Source organism: Saimiri boliviensis, chromosome 3 (genome assembly GCF_048565385.1).
Source record: "Saimiri boliviensis isolate mSaiBol1 chromosome 3, mSaiBol1.pri, whole genome shotgun sequence".
NCBI lineage: Eukaryota > Metazoa > Chordata > Mammalia > Primates > Cebidae > Saimiri > Saimiri boliviensis.
The window spans coordinates 119,418,691-119,443,517 of NC_133451.1; the positions used below are offsets into that span (position 1 = coordinate 119,418,691).

Consider the following 24,827-nt stretch of genomic DNA (forward strand, 5'->3'; position numbering starts at 1 on the left):
CTCTCGGATTTGTATGGCGAGTCCCCAACCCGCCCCCGTGAAACTTCCATACGGTTTCAGACTCTCAGCAGTATAAGTCTATAGACGTTCTGTGAGCTTCAGTGCTCAACCCCTCATGAAATTTGGCCTGAATCTGTCAGTGGATAAAAAATGGATTTCGTATTTAGAATGGGCATAACTATTTATTACTGTTTTGCAGAGTGAGTTTTTTTTTTTTAATAAAAAATGTTTAAGAATTACCAGATAGTATTCATTGCTTTCTTTTCTTGTTGTTGTTTTTTTTTCCCAGGGAGTCTGTGTGCTTTTAAAATATATTCAACTTTCTAATTTGATTGTTTTATGCTTGCTCCTTGAATATGATCTGTATGACTTTAGCTTTGAAATTAATTGTGATTTTCTTTTTCTTTTTTTGAGACAGAGTCTCGCTGTGTTGCCAGGCTGGAGTGCAGTGGTGCGACCTCTGCTCACTGCAACCTCCGCCTCCCGGGTTTAAGCGATTCTCCTGCCTCAGCCTCCGGAGTAGCTGGGACTACAGGCGTGCACCACCATGCCTGGCTAATTTTTGGTATTTTAAGTTGAGACAGGATTTCACTGTGTTAGCCAGGGTGGTCTAGATCTCCTTACCTCATAATCTGCCTGCCTTGGCTTCCCAAAGTGCTCGGATTACAGCACTTAATTAATTTTTTTTTAGCTAAATACATTTTGATTTTTTTTAATGGCTCCAATACGTGGTTCTTTGTGTGTGCATGCATATAAATATTCTGTGTGAAAATAATTTGTATTTTCTCTTTTCTGAGACAGTGTTTTACAACACACATACAAAGCTTGTAATTGTGTACTCTTCATGGTAAAAAAGCAGAACATTAAGGTGAAACTGTAACTTTATTCTTCTAACTCCATTATTTCTTTTTCTTTTTTTTTCTTTTCTTTCTTTCTTTTTTTTTTTTTTTTTTTTTTTTTTTTTTTCCCAGTCTCACCCTTTCTCCCAGGCTGGAGTGCAGTGGTGCGATCTCGGCTCACTGCAACATCCACCACATGGGTTCAAATGATTCTCCTGCCTCAGCCTCCCAAGTAGCTGGAATTACAGGCACCCACGACCACGCCCGGCTAATTTTTGTATTTTTAGTAGAGATGGGGTTTTACCATGTGGGCCAGGGCGGTCTTGAACTCCTGACCACATGATCTGCCCACCTTGGCCTCCCAAAGTGCTGGGATTACAGGCGTGAGCCACCACGCCCCGCCCTAGCTCCATTATTTCTTAAATTGCTTCAATTAGCCATTTCTATCTCTTGGATGAAAATTCATGTGACTCTTTTGATTATTTACAGATAACCAAAAATAGAAATAGAGCAACACAGAAAAGCGTACACCTTTCCTGCCTTATTTAATTAAGGTAGTCATCCTATCGTGGCAGGTAAGCAGAGGCAATGTGCATCAAGTAGAGAAAGTTTTACTTTTCACACTGGAATATTTGTGGTGACAGCCTACAGAACTAAAATAGTTCTTCTCTGTCTTGCGTGGTTATTCTCGCTATATTTACTTATGTATTATTATTATTGGGGATGGAGCCTCACTCTGTTGCCCAGCCTGAAGTGCAGTGGCTCCATCTCAGCACATTGCAACCTCCACCTCCAAGGTTCAAGTGATTCCCCTGCCTCAGCCTCCCAAATTGCTGAGACTACAGATGCATGCCACCACACCCAGATGATTTTGTATTTTTAGTAGAGATGGGGTTTCACTATGTTGGCCAGGCTGGTCTTGAAGTCCTGACCTCAGGTGATCCACCTGCCTCGGCCTCCCAAAGTGCTGGGGTTACAGGTATCAGCCACGGGGCCAGACTTCTCACTATTCTTGATATTACATGTACTTTTATTTCTCTGTATTTGAAACATCATTAGAATAGTAGTCATATAACTTAGGTGTCACGATATGTATACTAATCACATCACATTACTTTATTGTTACTAATTTCTGTGAATCTGTCTTATCTTTTAAATTAAATCCAAAGCTTTTTGAGCCAGAACCTTTGTCTTGTATGAGGTATGCTATATACCTGTGTTTGGAGGGAAAATTGAGTGATGCATTTTTTCATAAAACTGGTACACTGAAATACCATTGCTTCATGAAAACACATTAACCAGAAGTTACTATCCCGGAGCTCCATCTCCATAGAGTGCGGGTTGGTTAATTTCCATTAGCTCTGTGGCTTTAAGGGTTTCCTATTTTTCAAGACCTTATGTAATTCACTTTACAATAGGGTGACTGGATTAGGTGATGTCCGTGGTTTTCTCCCTTTTAAAGTTATATCACTTTTCAAAAAGCAAGTCTATTCTGAGAAAGAAAATGACTCAAAATCTGAATTTGCCCAAATGCAAAAGAGAGGTTAAAGTTGAAGCAAATCTTACTCACGAAGAGTACTAATAAATCTATTCCATTTTGATGCTTGAATGTTTTCTAGGCTTGAGTGTTCTGTGTACATGTTAGATATAAAATGATTCATCTTTGGAACATTTCAGTACCTGACAGTATTTTCTTGGTAATCTGACTATTGAAATTTGGTCCTTGATGGTATATGCCAAGCACATAGTTCCTTAATATGATTTTTTAAAAACTGCAAATAATATCAGATGAATACAACAGATGACACTTAGAAATAAAGCACATTTTGACCACTTTTAACAAATACTCTTAAATCAATGCCCGACGTGAGTCTTTGAAGTTTGGCCACAAAGATAATAAACACTTTATCAAATCTCTGTCTTCATACTGTGAGCTCTTCTGAAGAATTGTTGGTCTCTGACAACGCTCTCCAAGAGCTACCAGAAAGCTTATTAACATGAAAACTCCAGTCAATGTGGTCAGAACACAAAGCGAATACAGAGTCCCAGTTTACCTGCACCCGTTTGCACAGTGCCCCGGTCTTACTTTACAAATAACTGACATAGATTAGTGGAAATAATATCCAATCTCTTATGATTTGAAGAAAAGAGAAGTGCAACTTTAATCTCAGAAGAAAAGACTTCCCAGAGCATGGGAACACCTACGCGTTTGTGTGACTCACAGCCCTATCCTTTATTTTATGTCTTTGCTTGACGTTTAGCTGGGGTTTATTCAAGGATGATTTGACTGGAAAAGTGCCTGCCTATTGGGATATTTAAATACATTTGGTTTATGTCTCAAGTGATATTTCTGGAAAATGCTTTCTGTTTTAGAAACAGTCGGGGTCGGGGGGCCTCCCTGAGGGGAGGCAGGGACTCAGATGAAGGACTGGTCACAATGCAACCTCCGCCTCCCTGATTCAAGGAATTCCCCCTCCTCAGCCTCCCGAGTAGCTGGGATCACAGGCATACCTTCCCAGCTGGAATGCCTCAACATTCAAACCAAACCTCAGGGCCCAGATGTCTTTGCAGGTGACATAACGCACGGCAGGAAAACAAAGCCTTTGCAGATGTGATTAAGTTCTTAAGATGGCTTATCTTGGATTGTCCAGATGGACCCTAAATGCAATTACACATATTCTGTTAAGAGACGAGGAGGGGCCAGGTGTGGTGGCTCACACCTGTAATCCCAGCACTTTGGGAGGCTGAGGAGGGTGAATCACCAGGTCAGGAGATTGAGACCATCCTGGCCAACACGGTGAAATCTCATCTCTTCTAGAATACAAAAAACTAGCTGGGCGTGGTGGCGCCTGCCTGTAGTCCCAGCTACTCAGGAGGCAGAGGCAGGGGAATCGCTTGAACCCGGGAGGTAGGGGTTTTGGTGAGCCGAGATCATGCCACTGCACTCTAGCCTGGGACACAGAGCAAGACTGTTTCAAAAAAACAAAAACAAAAACAAAAACAAAAAACAGACGAGGAGGGAGAGAATAGTGCACACCTAGAAGCAAGGAATATGAAGGCAGAGCAGAGGGAGACTAAAAAATGTTGACCTTAAGGACTGGAGCGATGTGGCCACAAGCCAAAGAATGCTGGCAGTCATCGGAAGCTGAGAGGCAAGGAAGCAATTTCCCCATGGAGCCACCAATGGGGTATGACAGTGCTGACACCTTGATTGTGGCCCAGCGATGCTGATTGCAGATTTCTGGCTTCTATAATTGTGAGAAAATAAATGTTTACCAATTGAAACCATCGAGTTTGTGGTATTTTGCTACAGAAGTCCTAGGAAAGGACTACACTGTCACCTGCTGGCTGTTTTTCCCTTTCACACCCTGCACACTGCTGGGCCGCCTCAAGCCCATTTGCCCTGGGTCCTGCTGAAAGCTCCAGTTCCCTCAGAGCTCATGTCGGGAGCCTTCTGTCACTCTCCCTAGTCATTTCCCACCCTCTTCATCATGGGTGGTTCTTGCATCTGGCTTGCTGTTTTTCTTATCATCGTTATTCCTGGTGATTTTTCTACCCATGTAAACCATCTATCTTAGTCCATTCTAGCTGCTGTAACAAAATACCACAGATTGGGTGGTTTGTGAACAGCAGAAATGGATTCCTCACCGTTCTGGAGGCTGGAGAGTTTGAGATCCAGGTGCCAGCAGGTGTGGTGTCTGGTGATGATATGGTGATGACGGGCTGGGATCTAATGGGATCCAGGGAACTGAGAGACTGGAAGGTCCATGAGGAAGGCCACAGTATGTTTATGCAGATTGTATGCTGTGCAAGTGATCTTTCCATTAGAGGCCTTATAGCTCAGCAGTGGAGAATCTTCCGCATGAGAAAACAAGTATCCATCGTTTGCATTTGGGCAAATTCAGATTTTGAGTCATTTTCTTTCTCAGAATAGACTTGCTTTTTGAAAAGTGATATAACTTTAAAAGGGAGAAAACCACAGACATCACCTAATCCAGTCACCCTATTGTAAAGTGAATTACATAAGGTCTTGAAAAATAGGAAACCCTTAAAGCCACAGAGCTAATGGAAATTAACCAACCCGCACTCTTTGGAGATGGAGCTCCGGGGTAGTAACTTCTGGTTAACGTGTTTTCATGAAGCAATGGTATTTCAGTGTACCAGTTTTATGAAAAAATGCATCACTCAATTTTCCCTCCAAACACAGGTATATAGCATACCTCATACAAGACAAAGGTTCTGGCTCAAAAAGCTTTGGATTTAATTTAAAAGATAAGACAGATTCACAGAAATTAGTAACAATAAAGTAATGTGATGTGATTAGTATACATATCGTGACACCTAAGTTATATGACTACTATTCTAATGATATTTCAAATACAAGTGCCCTCCTGCAAGCTGCTTAATTTCTTTAGAATGTGGGAAATCTTGAGTGCTCAAAGCTTTTCTTTTAATTCTTCCAACGTATTTTCTTCCAGCAGAAAAAGCTTTGAAGTAAATGCATTTATGCCCAACATAAAATGAGCTGCTGGAATGCAATAAACTTTCAGCTCCTAAGTGACAAGGTTCACTTTCAGCAGCGCTTCAACTGCATACCAAGCTTGATACTCTGGTTTTGGTGCTACATAAACCGGAAATTGTCTTCTGATTTTCTTCCGTTTTTTAGAACATGGTCTTGTCTCTACCTCTGGAAACTCCAGGACATGAGTAACCATAGGTCTTGAGTGCTAAATGGCTTATAAACGAAATTTCCTTCCTGAGGAGCTAGGTATCTGATGTATTTTTAGCAGAGTCCTGAAGTTCATATGGCAATCGTCCTTCTGGCTTCTGAAATGCAGAAGGCCGTCAGATTTCAGTCAACTCGAGGTGTCTGAAGGGACAGACAATTGCTCAGAAACAGAAGGCCGTTTAGAATTTTCTAAATTAATTAAGGGCAATTCGGGTACTTTTCTGGAAATTGGCTTTAAGAACTCATCCTGCATTTTTAAAATCTTTTCAACTGGATCAAATTTTTTATATACTTGTTTGATAGTTTTTTTGTTTTTGTTTTTTTTTTTAAACACATGACCCTTCGCGACCATGATCAGTATGAGTCTGGTTTCATGCAGGAGCCTGTCCTGAGGAGGAATTTGGACTAGCTGGTCTAGAATTTAAGTTAGAACCCACAACAGCTGTCTTTCCATCACTATTATGTTTACACTCCTCATCTGTATCGCTGCTGCAGAGAACTGTATCTTCACTTTTAGCTGCTTCTGATGTACTAGTGTTTTCCTTCGAGTTGTTTAGGTTTTTTAGAACATTGGGTCTTTCGCCATCAGCATGTACCATATCTATAGTCACATCATTTTTATTAGAAGTTTCAATTACCTGAGAATTTTCCAACAGGCATCAGATGTTTTCAGGTCACTATCTTGCATCGAAGGCTCGCCAGAATTTGATACCTTTTCACCACGTGATTCGAACCCCCGACCATCTCTATCTCTCCACTCTTCAGGGCCAGCATCCACACCAGTGTCCAGCTGTTTCTCCTTTCACAATTGTTCCATCAGAATCTGAGATAAACACCTAGAATCAGCAGGAATGTCTGGTGCTCTTGGTGCAACAGGTGTAGCTGCTGCTTTGGGGGCTGTAGGAGGGTCTGCCATGTTAGGGACTGTGGAAGTATTGCTGGACTTGGTGACTTTGATGCTTTGGTGATAGTTACTCCACAAGTTTCAAGTTCTTTGACATCATCATCAAAATCCAGATACAGATTTTCAAGGGCCTCAATATTTTGGCACTCACTGACTTCACAGCATACAAACTATTCAGGGAAAAAGCCTCTTTTCTGTATATACGCAAATAATACAGTTATTGAATAACTTGGGTTCAAGGGAAGTAAAAATAATTGTATTCAAGCATAAAAGTAATTCATTTTTCAAAGCTTCTAATTAATTTAGATCATTGGGAGGATTATCTTTAAATGTAACAAATGAGTGAAAGTCCAGTTAAATCAGAAGAATAAGGACAGGTCATTTTAAGTAGACTTTTCACATGTTTGTTCAAATCAAATGCTCTAGAATATTCTTGTATATTTTAGAATACTTTAATTACTTGTATTTGAGAGGTGATTCCCCAGGAGTATTTCAGATATTCACATGTTATGTAAACAGAGACTCGGCCGGGCGCAGTGGCTCATGCCTGTAATCCCCCTACTTTGGGAGGCCGAGGCGGGTGGATCACAAGGTCAGGAGATCGAGACCAGCCTGACCAACACGGTGAAACTCCGTCTCCACTAAAAATACAAAAATTAGCTGGGCATGGTGGCAAGTGCCTGCAGTCCCAGCTACTTGGGAGACTGAGACAAAGGAATAGCTTTAACCCAGGAGGCAGCGGTGCAGTGAGCTGAGATCGTACCACTGCACTCTAGCCTGGCGACAGAGCGAGACTGCATCTCAAAAACCAACCAAACCCACAAAAATAAAACAGAGACTCTGGCAGCTTTTCTTTCAAATGATGTTTTCAAGGATATTGGCATTGTGAACAGCCTTGGAAGTTAAGGTAGCTTTTCCATCTCGGGTAAAGAGCAGGTTTTCTTGGTGTCTCAGAAAGTTAAAATAATGACTGCTTTTAGGGCAAAGTTTGAGCAAACTCACTTGAGGTCTGATACGGTTTGTCTGTGTCCCCACCCAAATCTCATCTTGAACTGTAGTTCCCACAATTCCCATGTGCTGTGGGAGAAACCTGGTGAGAGGTAATTGAATCATGAGAGTGGGTCTTTCATTCTATTCTCATGACAGTGAATGAGTCTCATGAGATGTGATGGTTTTACAAAGGGGAGTCTCTGCCTGCACAAGCTCTCTTCCCGTCTGCTGCCCTGTGAGTGAGCCTTTCACCTTCTGCCATAATGGTGAGGTAGAAGCCATGTGGAACTGAGTCCATTAAAGCTTTCTTCTGTGTTTCCCAGTCCCAGTTCATCTTTATCAGAAGCATGAAAACAGACTGATCGAAGGTCCATTATAAAAGATTGGAGCTTCCTAAGCTCCAGGTTCTGCAGCTGCGAAAGAATTCCAACTCAGTATCCATCATTTCCCTTTTTGAACCTAAGAGTCTTGTGTCTTTTGCCAACATCCATGAAAGAATGATACGTAACTCATTAGACTGCGAGTAGGGGAAACCTTAGACCCTTTACAATGAACAGTATTTGTTCCTTGTTTATATGAAACCGAAAAATCAAGCCACCTAGAATTTCGTGGGGTTTTCTTCCTCCTTATATTTCACACCTGGGCTTTTTGCAATAGCTTTCTAGTTATTTATTCTTTAGCATATTAGAAGTTCTGCAAACAATTACTGGCTCCCAATCTTCTAACAGATACTCTTATAGATCCTAGAAATCCTATGATAAATAAAACATGATTCCTGACCCAAAATGCTTCCAGTGAAGAGAAGAAACAGTGCATAAAGACACATGACACATAAACAGTGTTTTTCTTTTCTTTCCTTATTTTCCAAGACAGAGTCTTGCTCTGTTGCCAGGCTGGAGTGCAGTGACACAATCTCAGTTCACTGCAACCTCTGCCTCCTGGGTTCAAGTGATTCTGTTGCCTCAGCCTCTCACGTAGCTGGAACTACAGGTGCTGGCCACCAAGCCTGGCAAATTTTTGGGTTTTTTAGTAGAGACGGGGTTTCACCATATATTGGCCAGGTTCGTCTCAAACTCTTGACCTCATGATTTACCCACCTCGGCCTCCCAAAGTCCTGGGATGACAGGCATGAGCCACCGCACCTGGCCAATGACGGCAACATTTAAGGGGTGCCCCGAGAACACACTGAGGTGCACTTAGCCTGTCGTGAAAGTTCAGGCGAGGATTCTGAAGGTGATGGTTGCTGAATGCAGTGTAGCAGGAGACTCAGTTTGAAAAGCTGCCTTAACTTCTGAGGCTGCTCACTATGCTGCTGTGTAGACAATGCCGAGTGAGAGGAAACCTGGTGTTACCAGCTGTGGAGTTCGTCGTGTGGGGTGGTGAGAAGCTGGCGTTGGAGGCTGCAACGCAGGCTGAGTGAAGGAACTCAGATTTTCTCTCTTCGCTGGTCACCTCCAGACTTTTTTGATTATATACTCATTTAGTGAAAGTTTCCCAGTCACCTCTAATGTATCTATATGTGTTCATAATTTCTCTACACGTTGTGTGGTCTCTCCATGTATTTTATTTTTTAGAATGAAATAAACATATAGAAAGTTTCTAATATTTTCTTCTACATCTCCACCGACTGTCTCTGTCACTCTCCTTGAGGGCCACCGTTTAGGCTGGGCACGGGTGCTAACATGGGGAGTGATGTGGTCAGATGTGTTTCCAATCACCCCTCACAGTGGAGGATAAGGTTGAGGTACCCAGGATTCAAGGAGGGAAGAGTAGGAACCACAGTATTATAACGGATCAAGCAAGAGAAAGTCAGGATCCGACTCTGAGAGCAGCCGTGTAGTGAAAAGGAGGGACAGACTAAGAATATCTAGGTAGTTGAATTGGTAAGATCCGCCCATTGATTAGGGGTTGGCAGTGGACCTGAGAGGCAAGGGTAAAGGGTCAAGGGTGCACACTGTGTCTGGGTGACTGGGAGAACGGTGGTTATGTTTATTGAGACAGAAGCCTCAGCTGATGAGCAGATTTTAGTGGCAGGTTCTATTAAGAAATTGAACTCATAGCTTTGCCAGTGGCAGTATCGTAGCCAATGAAGTTTATCCGAGGTGTGATTATTGCTAATTGAAAACTTTTCCCAATACCCTGCCGTGACGACTTCAGTATAGTCGACATTGGCAATTTTTGACAATCTCTGTGGAGACTGAATTTTTTAAAAAAGAAATTGAACTCATTTTTATATAGATTCACTTCCTTTTAATTTTCTTTCCACACATTTATGCAAAATGTGGTTGTGTTGTTTTTCTGCGGGACAACCCACATTATTCTCCTTCCTTTTCTAAATCTCCACATTTTGGCCCAACCCGTGTTCCATGGTGAATTCAGACAGTAAATTCAAGCACCTATTTTCCAGGTGCCTTCTTTGTTATTTATAACACAATCCTTTTTATTCCAATTTTGTCGTTGACTTCTTTTCTCTAATAGATTATTTTTTAGTCATTTCAGGCCCTCTTATTCTTCTGAGCAAATGACCTCAAAGTTTCACTGGCTTGCAATAAATAAAATTTATTTCTTGCTTGTGTAATTTAATTTTGTTTCATGTCCTTTTATCCCAATGTACATTTCAATCTGAGACCCAGACCAAAATAGCCATTCAAGTGAATGTGGTTCATTTAGTAGATGATCCATAAAGAATAGAAGTGAGATAGGGAAGAAAATAAAATACTGACAAAAAAGGCTTTATTTTCAAGGGTGTTATCACCATGGGCAACTGGAGCTTAATCCTGCTGTGGAAATCTAGAAGCCAGGGTAAAATGCGTCTTTGAGTAGTCCCACCCATGGGCCAACGGAATTGTAATATTTACACACAATTACCATTAGCCGTTGATTGTAGCTGTACTGATGAGTGATCACTCTTCGGCATTTCGGGCCTAGAAAAGGTAGCCAGGAAGGTTTCAGAGTCAGAGCTAGCCCTCGTGCAGAAGATGCTCGTGCTGGCATTTACAGATCAGTCAGGTATGCCTTCACGTGATGAGAGTCAAAGGAGATAGAGCAGGGTCCACGCAAGCCCTCCAGGAATAAACACACTCACTGCCGAGATCATGTAATACTTCTAGCACTGTGTATTTCTTTAGCCCTTTTATTCAGTCATCCACTTGTGTATGTTCGGTAGGTAATGTGCAAATTTTACAGTGGGCATTAACTCAAATTCAATATTTGTGGTAACTAAAACACACCTTATTTTTCATCTCTATGCTATTCGCTCCTCTCCGCAATTGCTCTGTGTATGAAACTCCACTGACTTGTCAAAAACTACCTCAAATGATAGCATTACAATAAAGACTTCCCTAAACTTTAGTTAGAATCAATCACTCTCTACTGGGTGCTCCTGTGGAATTTTCCACATAGTTTTGTTTTGACATTTTATCACATTATGATACTATTTACGATCTGTCTGTTAATATATTGTGCATCTTTAAGGTGAGTTGTGTCTTACTCCTTTTTACTTATCTTGCAATTGTCACAATAAAGATTTGCTCACATAATAAGTGAATACCTAAATAGGCATGTCTGATTTTCTTGCAATTATGAAAGTTACTTTGAAAAAAAATAACAAATGCCCAACATTTTTCAGTGTACTTTTGGACATTTCTTAATAACTATGTTTTATTTATTTAGAGATGGAGTCTTGTTCTGTGGCCAGGCTGGAGTGCAGTGGCACAGTCTCGGCTCACTGCAACCTCCACTTCCTGAGTTAAAGCAATTCTCCTGCCTCAGTCTCCCAAGTAGCCGGGACTACAGGCGCACACCGCCATGTCCAGCTTATTAATAACTATGTTTCCCTTTTTTTTTTTTTTTTTTTTTTGAGACGGGATTTCACTCTGTCACCCAGTCTGGAGGGCAGTGGTGCGATCTCAGCTCACTGCAACCTCCGCTCTCGGGTTCAAGTGATTCTCCCACCTCAGCTTCCTGAATAGTTGGGACCACAGGCACGCACCACCACGCCCAGCTAATTTTATGTATTTTTTAGTAGAGATGGGGTTTCATCATATTGGCCAGGCTGGTCTAGAACTCCTAACTTCGTGACCCACCCACCTTAGCCTCCCAAAGTGCTGGGATTACAGGTATGAGCCACCAACATAGGCGTGAGCCACCAACATAGTTTTTATAAATGGTCTATATTTATAATGTTCTATATTTAGAAAAATGTAGGTTTTATAAATACAGGCCATTATTATATATGTTAAGGCACTTACAATTTTAATGTGTAGTTACATGTAAAATCACATTTTATCAAATAGGCATTATTATCAAATAATTATTTGAGATAAAATTAATGTATGATTTCTAATAAATATTATAGTAGTCTTGGCCAGAAAGCACTAATAAAAAACTAAAAGTAGAATTTGTTACTTTAAAGGCTAGGAATTTCTAAGATAAAGAAATGTAAGGAATAACTTAAGAGCACATCCACTTCAAACTGTAAAAAACTGTAAAAAAGAGTTAACCATTGTTAATGTGGCCTGGGAAGGACTCGATACTTGTATATTTAAGTCCTTGTAGATGAACCATAACCTAACCTAACAGGCCAACAAGATTGAACACCTAACTTAGGAGTCTGCACCAGTGACAGTCGCTGGGTGCTGGCCAGTCCAGCAGCCATTCTTCAGACACTCATGCACCGCTGAGGGTTCAAACTGTGTTCCAGCAAGGCAGACCTGTAGCCAATCCAGCTGTTTCTGTAACTCACTTCTGATTTCTGTACATCATTTCCCTTTTTTCGTCTATAAGTCTTCTTCCATCATGTGGCTGTGTAGTCTCTCTCTGAATCCGTTGTGATTCTGGGGCTGATTCACAATCCTTTATTGCTCAATTAAACTCCTTTAAATTTAATTCAGCTGGCAGGGCCTGATGGCTCATGTCTATAATCCCAGCACTTTGGGAGGCTGAGGAGGGTGGATCACCTGAGGTCAGGAGTTCAAGACCAGCCTGATCAACATGGTGAAACTCCCATCTCTACTAAAAATACAAAAATTAGCCAGGTCTGGTGGTGCACACCTGTAATCCCAGCTACTTGGGAGGCTGAGGCAGGAGAACTGCTTGAACCCCATAAGGCAGAGGTTGCAGTGAGCTGAGATTGCACCATTGCACTCCAGCCTGGGCAACAAAAGCGAAACTCCGTCTCCAAAAAACCCAAAAGTTTAATTCAACTGAAGTTTTTCTGTTAACACTGTGTTATTATTTAGTCTTTTTATGAACGGCAAAATGATACAAGCAAGAACTTGGAATATTTGTGAACAATGTATAAATAGATCAGTTCTGTTTAGTCCCTGTATTCTGTTAAAAGTTGTTGCTCTGCTCAATATATCTGGCCATAAAATCTTTTAAATCCTATATAATTTAAAAAGCAAATATAATGCATGTGCAACTTTTTATTTATTTTTTGAGGCTGTTATCCTAGAAATTGCATCGACAAGTCTCATGCAACATGTGTGAGAATACAATGCGTAAATTAGCGGGCGTGGTGGTGGGTGCCTCTAGTCTCAGCTACTCTGCCACATCTGGTGCCCAGAGCATTCTAAACGTTACGGTTTTTAGAGCAGTTGCTGGGAAGATACTGTCCTAATTAAAGTTCTTGGCCAGTTTTGCCAACATTCAAAACCACCTTCCATTTTTATCATTTTGTGGTAATATTTATCATTTATAAAAAGGAATTCTAACACTTCTTTTCTGTGCGTGATCTGCCAACGTTCATGGTCAACACGGTTTGCTCCCAAATTACCGAAAGTGGTGTTGAGGCAGCTGAGCTGCACTGGGGCACTCCTACTTCTGTGTTTGTTTAAGGTGTAGCTTTACCCACCCAGAGCAGAACTGTATGTGCTGGTATTGCTGTTGACAAATGAACTGTGGTGCACAGGTGGAGAAAAGTGAGTATCTCCCCAAACCAGACCTCTGAGGTTCATATATTATTTATAAAATACTTCAATGTGCTGCTGCGGTCCTCAGAGGTCTGGTCAGGACCAGTTTCTAATATGCGGACAAGAGCTCTTTAATCACATTCCTCCCTGCAAAAGAGAAAGATCGGTATTTAACAGAGCTACAAGACAGGAAAGGGATGTAACTGCAGGGAGATCTCCACTTAGAATACGAGCAGCTCATCAGTGATATAACTTGAGAGTGGCCCGCCAATTTCATGGACTTATACAGTCATAGCATTAACGGCTCCTGAAAATAGTTTCCATCTAATACCAGCTTTCTGTAGATGTTTATAACAAGCAGAAAATGAATACACATGTCTCTGTTCCATAATCAGAAAAGTACTACCATTTTCCTAGGACAAAAATATATAAGTTTAAACTTTTTTAGTGCCAGGTCAGCAGTCACAATTTACCAGCAGCATTTTTAGATTTGAAAACACAGTTAGTGACTACACCATTGGCTAACAAATTAAGACTTAAAGCATTCTCAGCTGGGCGCGGTAGCTCACACCTGTAATCCCAGCACTTTGGGAGGCTGAGGCAGGCAGATCACGAGGTGAGGATATGGAGACCATCCTGGCCAACATGATGAAACCCTGTCTCTATTAAACATACAAAACAGTAGCTGGGCATGCTGGCACGCACCTGTAGTCCCAGTTACTAGGGAGGCTGAGGCAGGAGAATCACTTGAACCCAGGAGGCAGAGGTTGCAGTGACCTGAGATCGAGCCATTGCACTCCAGCCTGGCAACAGAGGAAGACTCTGTCTAAAATAAAAAAGCATTCTCTAGATGTAAATGCTATAAATAAATACCACTTATTTATTTATTTTATTTAGAGTCAGAGTCTCTCTCTCTGTGAAATGTATTCACTAATATTTACAAACTTATTGTTATTCGTATCCAATAGTACTGAAGATTAAATGCATTTAATAAAGAGACCTTCCAAACAGGCTTTGTGTGGGCAACAAGGCCATTTTATTTCATGCTTGGGTACAAGCAGGCTGAATCCGAGAAAGGACTGGTGAAGGGAGTAGGGGTGGGAATTGGTTTCATGGGTAGGGGCAAGTTTTCAGGGGCAGGGGTGTTACAGAGTAAGATCAGTTACAGTGGTGGGGATACGGGCGAGGAATATTCACATTATCATAGTAACAGTTAAGATGGTGGGTGGGGTGAGGAGTATTCACATTATCATAGTAACAGTTAAGATGGTGGGTGGGGTGAGGAGTATTCACATTATCGTAGTAACAGTTAAGATGGTGGATGGGGCGAGGAGTATTCACATTATCATAGCAATAGTTAAGATGGCGGGTGAGGTGAGGAGTACTCACATTATCATAGTAACAAGACGGCGGGTGGGGTGAGGAGTATTCACATTATCATAGTAACAGTTAAAATGGCGGGTGGGGTGAGGAGTATTCACATTATCATAGTAACAGGATGGCGGGTGGGGTGAGGAGTATTCACATTATCATAGTAACAGGATGGCAGGTGAGGTGAGGAGTATTCACGTTATCATAGTAACAGGATGGCGGGTGAGGTGAGGAGTATTCACATTATAGTAACAGGATGGCGGGTGGGGTGAGGAGTATTCACATTATAGTAACAGTTAAGATGGTGGGTGGGGTGAGGAGTATTCACATTATCATAGTAACAGGATGGCGGGTGGGGTGAGGAGTATTTACATTATCATAGTAACAGCTAAAATGGCAGGTGGGGTGAGGGGTATTCACATTGTCAGAACAGTTAAGATGGCGGGTGGGGTGAGGAGTATTCACATTATCATAGTAACAGTTAAGGTGGCCAGTGGGGTGAGGAGTATTCACATTATCATAGTAACAGTTAAGATGGCAGGTGATGTGAAGAGTATTCACATTATCATGGTAACAGTTAAGATGGTGGGTGGGGTGAGGAGTATTCACATTATCACAGTAACAGTTAAGATGGCAGGTGGGGTGAGGAGTATTCACATTATCATAGTAACAGTTAAGATGGCAGGTGAGGTGAGGAGTATTCACATTATTGTAACAGAAGCTGGCGGGGTGCGGAGAGAAGCTCGAGGTTCAGGGAAGCTCCCAGGGATGCTGGTGAGTGCTGGTGGGGGCTGGGGGGTGAGCAGCGAGCCAGGCAGCACTCCAGACTTTCTGGGTCCGGGCTTGCATATGGAGGTCTGATCACTTCATGTATAAAGCAAGGTTCCTCCCCAGTGGGGCCGTGAGAAGAGGGTTTGAGGACTTCAGCATTTAAAGCAAGCTTGTCCAGCCCACAGCCCATGGGCCTCAGGAAGCCCAGGACCACTTTGAAGGAGGCCCAGCTGGAATTAGCCAATTAGTAAACTGACTTAAAATGATGCTTTTGTGTGTGCGTGTGTGATTTTTGTTTTTTAGCTCATCAGCTTTGTTAGTGTTAGTGGATTTTATGTGTGGCCCAAGGCAATTCTTCCAGCATGGCCCAGCGAAGCCAAAAGATTGGACACCCCAGATTTAAAGGGAAAAAACCTGGGCAGTCGAGGAAAGAGGGGAAAAAGAGAGGAGGTAGACAAAAGAGGCCATGGTTGCAGCACTTACGGAACCTGCCTCTTACGTGAAAGGAGGGGTGGAGGAGCACCGAGTTGCGCATTCGTCCAGTGCTGGTGAGTCCACATTTCTGCACAAGATAAGTTAAAGTGGAGGAGAGGGGGCGCTCAGATGTGCATGCCTCTCAGGTGAGCCAAAGGATGACTTCTGGGCCCGCCTTTGTCAAGGTACTTGTGAAGCTAAGCTGCTAATTTACATCATCAAGGTGAAATAGAACAGAATTGTCTTAGGGAAATTCTCCCAGGGAAATTTCCTTGTGAGCACTTTGTGCGGGAGGTCGCGGGGTAGACAGGTAGCCTTCTATGTTCGCAGCTGTCTACTTAGGAACAAAATGGAAGGCAGTTTTTGCCTGACTTGGCTGCTAAGCTTCACGTTTTCCTTCGGCATAGTGAGTTGGGGGTCCTGACACTTTTACGTCTCTTTCACAGCCTCGCCATACCTGAATGAAAATACAGTCTCCACGTTAAAGGTGACCACACCACTCTCTCCCGTGTGTCCTGGAAGGATTTGAGGTCCCCCCGGATGATCCAAAATGACCCCACCTCAAAGCCTTAATTATATCTTCGGTGGCCCTTTTCCCAAATAATGTCTCAATTAGAGGTTCCTGGAATAAGACATGGAACGGTTTCCATTCAGCCACGATTTCAGCCCCTGGGACTGGAGACTAAGAGGCCCCTTCTCTTTCACTTTATCTTTTCGTGTCTCCCCTTTTCGTGCATCCACAGGATTGAGTGTGGGCTGAGAGTGAGGCCAAGAAGGGCTTCGTTTTGTGGTCGGTGGAGGCCATGGTCCAGAGGGACAACAAGGCTTCAGTACTCTTGTTCTGCCTTGGTGGAGGGCAAAACAGAGAATCGCCTAGAGCAAGAAGCTGGGTGCGTGTGCTTGGACCCAACCCTTGTCTTCTCTTCTCTGCACTCTTGATTGCAACACTCGCCTCTGCCTGCGCCGTGACATGGCCATCCTCTCTGTGTGTCTTCTCTTTTGTGTGTGTCTTCTCTTTTGTATTGAAGCAGGAGTGACCGTGAGAAATAGACCTCTGGACACTGAACTAGGGAGGAGGAGGTGACTGATTCTGGCCGGGAGCAAGGCCACGGAGCTCTCTATCAGTCCAGCTCCTCTCACAAAGAGAATCCCTGCCTTTGTATAGGCTTACACCCTAGATATGACACGTGAAAGGGTCTTGGGTTTACAGCCTTAGAAATCACATGTGAAAGGGTCTTGGTCCATGGAGTAGGCATGGGACGGGGGTTTGATCTTAAGCAAAAATAATGCCTTCTGGAAAGATTCCCCCATACGGCACCTGCTATCTCTAAGAAGGCGATTTAGGAGGCTCCTGCTGGCCAGCCTTTTCTTCCATTGAAATGCAGTGTGGAAGTCAAGGGGGAAGGCCATCTTGGATACTTGCATCTCTTTCCTCAGTGTCAGATGATCTCATCTTGAGATCCTTACTTTTATTATATCTGCAAAGAACATTTTCCTAAATAAGGTCACAGGCACAGCTTAGGGGGACTAGGACATGGATATATTTTTTTGAAGACCATGATTTAACTCACTATAGGCTAAAGTCTCAGCCCTAAAAGGGGTCCTACACAAAGTGAGAGGACAGAAACAAGGGCTCTGAGTCGTGAGAGAGGAATGTGTGAATGGAACGTTTGACCCACAGATTTCCCTGGACTGTCTGGTCCAGAAGAAGGGCCACCCCCCGCTGAGGTCCACACCCCACAGCCCGGAGATTAGACAAAGCCTCTGTTGGTTCTTGAGTGAAATTAAGCAGTCTTAGTGGTCCATTGCAGGGGGCTTTAACTGTGATTAACCTTCTGTTATTTCTTAGTTGGCCAGTGGTCTCCTTAACAGAGTGGTCCTTTTTGTCTGGCATCACCGGACTCCAGTGTCTAAAGGAGAATCTCCTCCTTGGCGATAACATCTGAATGTAGCCTTCTGGGGAACAGTCTTGTGTTCCGTGAATTAGAATGCATGTTATCACTTCATTTCTGAATTTTAGCCTCATGTCTCACTCAATGCACCAAGGTTGCTTATTTGCTGACTCCAAGGTATAAAACTTTCTCAGATTCTCTGAGTGAATCACATTTCTTTTCTTCTTACATTGCAGCTTCCTTTTTTCTACTAAATTAATGCCCACCAGTCAGTTAAATTTCAAAGAAAAGTTAAACTTTTAATCTTCTAATATTACTTCTCCCATTCTTTTTGTCCCAGTGGGCTTATGCAGGTTTAAATTAATTTGCCCTCCTCTTAGTTGATTTTCTTAAGGGTGAGCAGATAACATTTGTGCTTACACTACCACATTTAACCAAAATTTCGATCAGGGATAGTTTTAAGAAAATTTTTTATAATAGTTTCCTTTTTTAAAATTAGTATATTTATTACTTGTAATTGTGTGAGTGTAGAGATATGATATTAAAATTTATCAGCCAGGCATGGTGGCTGACGCTTGTAATCTCAGTACTTTGGGAGGCTGAGGAGGGCGGATTGCCTGAGCTCAGAAGTTGGAGACCAGCCTGGGCAACACAGTGAAACCTGTCTCTACTAAAGCACAAACAATTAGCCAGGCAGAGGCCGTGTGTACCTGTTGTCCCAGCTACTCAGGAGGCTGAGGTAGGAGAATCGCTTGAATCTGGGAGGCGGAGGTTACAGTCAGCAGAGATCATGCCACTGCACTCCAGCCTGGGGGACAGAGCAAGACTCCATCTCAAAAAAAAAAAAAAAAAGTATCAAGTTTCAGGGTAGTGATATTAATCATTTATTTTAGTAGTGAAATTAAATGTTAACATTAAACTATAAGGTTGGAAGATTTAACTAATGCTTTTTCCCCCACTGAATTAATACTGAACTAAAGTTTATATTTCTGATACAGACAGGAGACAGGGAAATACTAGGTAGAAGATGATGGTGCCCTGGCAAAGGCCCCGCCTTCAAGCCTGGAAACCCACAGACCTAAGTGGGAATGGACACTCCTGTTTTCCTGCCCAAAAGTTGCCTTTTCACCTGCCATGCCCCACTGTCTCATACCATATAAACCCCAGACCCCAGGCTCCAGAAGCAGATAAGGAAATGACAAAGAGCAGAAGAACAGCAGAATGGCATGGCAGAGAGAACAGATGGAACATTTGAACATTGAGAGAAGTTTGGCTGAGGATTGTTGGAGAGGCTGCTGGACGGCCAAACTCCAGGGGAAGATCACCTTCCAACACCATCTCCCTTCCAGCTCCCCATTCATCCCACTGAGAGCCACCTCCACCACTCAGTAAAGCCCCCACATTCATCCTTCCAGTCCGTGTACAACCTGATTGTTCCTGGATTCTGGACAAAGACCTGTGTACCAAGAGGGCATTGAGCTGGTTAACACTTGAGCTGTTTGCAGACAGCAAAGCTGAAAGAGTGCACTGTAACACACTTCCGCTTGGGCTTTCGGAGTTGCAGGCACCCACCCTTAGATGCTACTGTGGGGCTGGAGCCCAAAACACACGCGCCCTGGCTCCTGCACCTGTCTGCCTGTGTCTCTCCCTCCCATAAGGGGTTTGAGTGTGCAGTGGCAGAACATATGAGCCACAACCCTGTCACATGTCCTGCAAAGGGGGTCAGGGAACTCTGCTGCTTCAGTTCTAGTGGTAGATATGAGATTTTACAATGATAAGTTGTAGTTCAGATACTCTCAGGGAAAAAAAAAAAAAAGCCTACCGAGTTGTAGAGTTCAATTACCTTATTCATGAATACTTTTTTCCTAACCTAATTAACTCAATATCTTGGCATCACTAGGATTTTGAGCTTTCCCCTATACCAGTTCCTCCTTTCTTCCGGAAGCCTTTGTTTTACTGCCTCATTTTATTGCTTTCAATTAGTGAAATCTGATTCTAAACCAAGAGTTCCTGAGGTGTTAGCCACCAGCCCTATCCTCCCTACTGTCACCTTCAGTCTATCTGTTCAACCTGTCTTTTGGGGACATCTCAAGTTGAGATTATTAACCTTGTATCATGTTCCCTTCTTCCCTCTGTTTGTGCTCATTTTGTCCAAAATGGGTAATTCAAATGCAAATTGTTCTGGTCAGAAACCCCAACCGCTTGCTCACTGAATAGCCTGCAATCTGCTCTTTGCAATGATCACTCCGTCCTGGAGGGTATGTTGGCATCCCTGAGTCTGAAGGCACCTGCTTCGGTCACGTTAGAACGCTCCCTGCAGCCCTCGGATCTGAACCTCAGTCAGGCCAGCAACAGATTAAGTTTCTCACCTTCTTTTTTGCCTAGTTCTCTGTCGATTGTTTTAAAGGTGAAGGAGAGTAGTAGTACAGAAATAATAACAACACAAGGAGGCTGAGGCAGGGGAATCGCTTGAACCCGGGAGACGGAGGTTGCCGTGAGCTGAGATCGTGCCACTGCACTCCAGCCTGGCGACATAGCAAGACTCCATCTGAAAAAAAGGAAAAGAAATAATGACCACACAAAATTAAAGTTAAATTAAAATGTAAAAAATAAGTACAGAACTAATTTTTCTCTGGCTTGATTTTAAAATGTTAGTTCCAAGTGTTTTAGGTTGGAGATGTTTCTGACCTGAGCATGGCTTCCCCAACCCATAAGCATCTTTTCACATATTCTTTGAAACCAGCTGCGGTGATCCTAAATGTAGGCCCCTCCTCTCCCCAGCTGTATAATCTTGGGAAAGCAGGAAACACACTTTACTTTTTTATCTGTAAGACACGGATCCTATCTCCAAGGGTTGCTGAGAGGATTAAATGATACAGTGTATCTACAGTTCCTGGTAGATAAGAAGCCCTCTGTAAGTAGTGACCATTTTTATCATCTGTGTAAAGTTTGCCAGGATATTCTGGGATTCTATACTCTGCAATCTAGTGCTGTTTTCATGCATTTGCTCTGAAAAAATTTCCCTAGGACACCGAGAAAAGATATTTCAGGGCTGAGTCCTGCTTAAATATTTTCCAGCTGTTCTGGCTCTGAAGAAAGAAAGAAAAAAAGATTTTCAAAGAGAATTAGTGCCTTATTTTCGCTCTTTATTCTCCGTGTCTGAGGGGAGACCCTACCGACCTCCCACCTATGACTTCCAATAACCACATGATACTTCATTGTCTGGAAGACAGGGAATGGGCCACTGGCCTGGCAGAGTCAGGACTTGTAGTCTTCCTGCTTTGCAATATCCCTGGGCTTCTGACCTTGTACACAGCCTTACTGTGTTTCAGCCAGTATTGAGGACTGTATTCTACCCTTCAAATCACTTCCACTAAAAGTTTGGATCTCCCAACTTCAGTGTTTAGGAAGCCAAGTGAAATCTATGAACCCCTGTTCAGAATGTAATGAAATTGAAGATCCTCTTTCCCCAGATGGATTATTATAATCATCACAGCATTTGGAGAAGCCAAGATCAACAGAAGAGCAGTTAGCAGATGTGTATGTGTGTGTATTTGAACATTCGACATAGTAATTTTTCAGAAAGGATTCTCATCTCCGAAAAACTTTTCCAGTCTCAAGATTAAAAGAAGTATAGCTCATTCCATTTTAGGACGTAATCTGTCTTTGGACCTCAGCATTTTAAAATTAGAAATATCTTTGATGGAATATTCCTTCGATTGTTAATTTCGCCAGGAAAGTTCAGCTCTTTGGAATCAGATTAACTGACATTATTTTGTTAAATTCTTACATTTGTCTTCAGCACGTTCATGTTTTAAAACACCGCATTGAAAATTTGAAAATGTTTTTACTTCAAATAACGACATTGTCTTTTTCTAAAATGAGACGTCGCAGTGTTTCGTGTTCTGATTTGTGTTTCTCCTCATTTCTGTTAGTAGTCAGGGATGTTGTCTGTACGTGCATTTGGATTACACACACTTGTCTGGGAGAGTGTATTTCTCACAGTTGTTGTCACTGTGCCGAACATTTGCCTCCCCATCTTCCTCAAAAGAGCAGGCTAGAACTTGGCTACACTACGAGATTTATTGTCTTTGGACTGCCACTTACTCTGAGCTGCTCACTTCCATTAATCAGCCTGACTTACTGGCTCTGGTGCTCTCTGGATTGTGTGCTCATATCGGATAGGTGGTGGCTGAAGTCCATCCATTATATTTCTAGGCTCTCACTTCCCTGTACAGTCTCAGTTCAATCATGCTGGCAAATATGTGGGGAGCACTCAGCCCTGAGGAGTTCTATAAGGGAAAGTTCCACATGGGCTTGGATTGTATACCCAATAATTCAGAGCAAATCTGTGAAAGCTTTGTCTATCATTTACAATTTGTAGGCATCGCAGAACCATAGATTCGAAAGAGAGAAGGATATGACCTCTGATGATCGTCTTAAATCATGGAACGCTAAAGCAATAAACACCTCAAATTCAGCGTATCTTTACCTTGGAAAAAGGGTTGGACTTCACGCTTGTCATTCACCTGATTGGCCTGTGGTTCATGGATTCTGACATCTCATTAGATTCATCAGCCACAGTGATCACAAGGCCAGACATTACAGGCAAAATAAACTTAGCTCTGTTTGTGATTTACTTTATGGTTTCTATCCGGAATTGGGAACAAATAAGAAATTCGTTTTGACTAGGATATTGTACACAATTCTAATCATAATTTGGACTGGAATAATAACCATTGTGCAATTGCTGATTTCTTATGTTGTTAGTCTTCATAATAGTCATTTCAGGAGGTTGGCTGTATTTAGTTAATTGAATTTTGCCATTGTTTTCTTTCAACAAAGCTTGTTGTTGTATTTAATTGTCTTTAAGAAAAGAAACTAAAAGTTTCTGTCAACTTTCAAGGGATAAAATGCTTTTGTTAAAATCAATATTTACTAAAACATGTCATTTGAAAATTTAAGCAATATATAACTTACAAACATTTGATTAAAATGGTTTCAGTAATATATTTTTAGCTTGAGTAGGTCAAGATAGTAAATCAATATTTTCTCTCAAATTCTGATAACAGATGTAAAAAGGTTTTTCAAAACACTAATAAAACTTAAGAAATGGCAGTCAGTAAAGCTATTGATGATTCTTTATTTCCTTTTAGGACATAGTCAGTCTTTTGACTTCAGCATTTTAAAATTAAAAATATTTTGATAGAATAATCCTTTCACTGTTAATTTCTTCTAGAAAGTTCTGCTCTTTGGAATTAGATTAACTAATGATTTTTTTTTGTCAAATTCTTCTATTTGCCTTCGGTATATCCTGGTAGACTTTAATTTAGAAAGCACATCCAAGAGTTAAATCCAAATAATTAGCAGGAATGGAAAATGGAGGATTCTAATTTTTCTTAAGAAAATGCTTTCTTATCATTGGCAAAACAATGAGTTTATTCACGGACATTTTTATTCCACTATTCTGTGAGTAAAGAAAGGAAGAGGAGGGTTTCTTCCCTAATGATGTTACATTAATCATTATAGCCAAGATAGGCTTTTGAATACCATACCAAAACATACCTGCAATAATGATCATAAAAATATTCTTTCCGTCACTCAAATTTGGCAGGATGATTTTTTTTTTTTTTTTTTTTTTTCTGATATGGAGCTTGCTCTGTCACCCAGGCTAGAGTGCAGTGGTATGATCTCAGCTCACTGCAATCTTCGCCTCCCAGTTCAAGTGACTCTTCTGTCTCAGTCTCCTGAGTAGCTGGGATTACAGGCACATGTCACCGTGTCCAGTTAATTTTTTTTTTTTTTTTTTTTTTGTCGTTGTTTAGTAGAGATGGGGTTTCATCATGTTGGTCAGGCTGGTCTTGAACTCCTGACTTCATGTTCCGCCCCCCCCTCATCCTCCCAAAGTGCTGGAATTACAGGCATGAGCCACCACGCCTGGCCTGGCAGGATATCTTTCATGCATCTCATCCTACTGTCTGTATATCCCTTCTGCTTTGGTAGAGTGGGGTCTTGGTTGAGAGAGAGAGAGAGAGAGACAGAGACAGACAGACAGAGAGAGAGAGAGCGAGCGCAAAGGCACAAGGAGAGGCTTTGTGGGCAGAGCAGATAAAAATTCCCAGACCAATTTCATGGGTGAAAAATGGCCATTTTATTTCTTCTATTGCTGAATGTCATTTTTATTTTTTGGATTTTTCCATCAAGTAGTGAAAACTCAGCATATTAATATTCAAAGTCTCCTGTGGCAATTTAAACACCCCCTTGGTCCAGAGTCAAGTCAGACTCTTGGCGGCCCTCCCGGCGCCACGTGTGTGAGGTGGAGAGGTTTCCTGCCCTTGGTGAGAGTCACCTCTGCACAGGGGTGTCTGGACGTGTCTGTCATTTGTTTGGTCTCAGCTGCCAGTTCCCAGAGGAGCCCTGTCTTTCGGCCACCTGCCCGCTTCGTGCTCACATCTCTGGCCAGCAGCCTCTCCGCCCCTCTCTGCAAGCTCAAGTGCTTGACGACTTCCCCGGCCCTCCAGGGCTCCAAGGCCATCAGGCACCTGTGAACCTTGCACTGACAGCTGAGACAAAAACACAGACCCTCTGCTCGCTGATTCCTGGGCCACGTGCGGTCACAGGGTGCAGCTACTTTTCCTGGGCTCCAGCAGGATTCCTGCACATCCAGCGCGCTCAGCTTCACCAGGCCCATGTGGGGCTTCTACCCACGACCTGGAGGCATCACCGCACTTTCCCGCAGATGGAGGAGTGGAAACACCCGAGGAGATGGTGACGCAGGGAGGAGAAGCTGGATGACAGCAAGGATGGGGGAGGGGGTGGAGGCAACACCCAGCGCGGCCGGGTCCTGATGCCCTTCGTCTGGGTGGGCGTCTGTGCAAAGCACTGTGTGCGTGAGAGCAAAAGGGAAGTCACATTTGGTGCCTTCCTTGGGACTCCAAGCGTTCT

At 42.5% G+C, this 24,827-nt stretch overlaps 1 non-coding gene and 1 pseudogene across 1 annotated transcript; one reads left to right on the forward strand and one right to left on the reverse strand.

Annotated features, from left to right (window-relative positions):
- LOC101041451 (little elongation complex subunit 2-like) overlaps window positions 1–24,573 on the reverse strand; it is a 59,749-nt pseudogene extending 35,176 nt beyond the window's left edge.
- Window positions 9,521–9,659, forward strand: LOC120363686 (U4 spliceosomal RNA). Its single transcript, XR_005579143.1, has one exon. It is a non-coding gene; the product is annotated as a U4 spliceosomal RNA (small nuclear RNA).
- Window positions 24,574–24,827: the final 254 nt, after the last annotated feature.